Genomic DNA, 1,499 nt, shown 5'->3' on the forward strand with positions numbered 1-1,499 from the left:
AGATGGAATATACGAGAATTTATTATTAATCACAACCGTATCGTCACATCTAGCATCGATCCCTCATGGGTGGGACACTCAACAACTGGTTTAGGAGTTGCAAATGTATCTTATTGGGTGATATGTGTATTCTTGTAGCAATATTCTTAACTAATTCTCGGATCATTGAAGGTGGATGATTGGATGCTACATTAATCAACTTAATATGATCTTATGAAATGATTCAAATAATCTAGTATCAAGATAGAAGGTAGCGTTAAGAATTTTAACACTACGATAATCTTTACCCATAGTAATATTTAGTCCTAAACTTTTAAGATATATAAAGAAATTTTTCCTATGCCTTTCTAATTTTACTTTGCTATTTCTCTCCAGAAAAAATAAAGCATCATCTCTATATAGATCCCCTGTTACTTCTGGAAAGGAAGATTGGATTAATGAAGGGATATATATTCTGACTAGGTTTGTGACCTGTGCAGAGTCATATGACCCCATTGCTGTATCAAAAGCATTCTCCCTATCTAATCTACTCTATAATCTTCCATCAAAATCTACTAAAGTGGTTTGCACGGCAAGTATTATATCTACTTCGCGTCGAGTAATATCGGAATTTCTCATATTATAAATCAGGGCTTGATTAAGGGCGATTAGGCGTAATAGCTCTCTATATCTAGTTGCAATAATTTAAGATTGTTATTAATTTCTAGAATCTTAAACCATCCAGCCACCTCTTGGGTATCAGACCTGAGGTCTAAACTAATTTAGACTGAACGGCGGGTAATACCCTATCAATGATTTTTTCTAATAATGCCTATATGTGTGTTTGTATATATATATATATATATATATATAGAGAGAGAGAGAGAGAGAGAGAGAGAGAGGGAGAGGGAGAGAGAGAGGGAGAGAGAGAGAGAGAGATAGAGGGTAAGAGAGAGAGAGGTTATGAGAGGTAATGGTGATTATGCGAATAAGGAGTCCAACGTAGATCATATATTAGCATGTGTATATATAAAATTTTTTTTTTCAGAATGGGATAAAAAACCAAGGTATTGGAACCTTATATGTATACCATTCTGCCTAAATAATGGATCTACAAATGCAATATCCCTGCATATCTGGCATCTATTTTCATTCCTCTACCTCACTCCCTATTTCGTATCTTATCTAAATTAACTATTACTTAACCATTTTCTCACACCGTCTCGAATGAAAGGATAAAATAAATACCCTGGAAACAGCTGTAAGACCTATTTATAAATGTTCTAAAATCTTCATAGCCTTGGTTCTTTTTATCTCATTCTGAAAAATATTTTATATATATATCTCTGTGTGTGTGCATGAATATACATATATATATATATGCATGTATGTATATATATGTGTATGTATATATACATATGTGTATATGTATGTATATATATGTGTGTGTGTATATGTATATATATGTATATATATATATATATAATACACATGTATTTATATGTATATATATATATATA

This window comes from Octopus bimaculoides, chromosome 4 (genome assembly GCF_001194135.2).
Source record: "Octopus bimaculoides isolate UCB-OBI-ISO-001 chromosome 4, ASM119413v2, whole genome shotgun sequence".
NCBI classification, from domain to species: domain Eukaryota; kingdom Metazoa; phylum Mollusca; class Cephalopoda; order Octopoda; family Octopodidae; genus Octopus; species Octopus bimaculoides.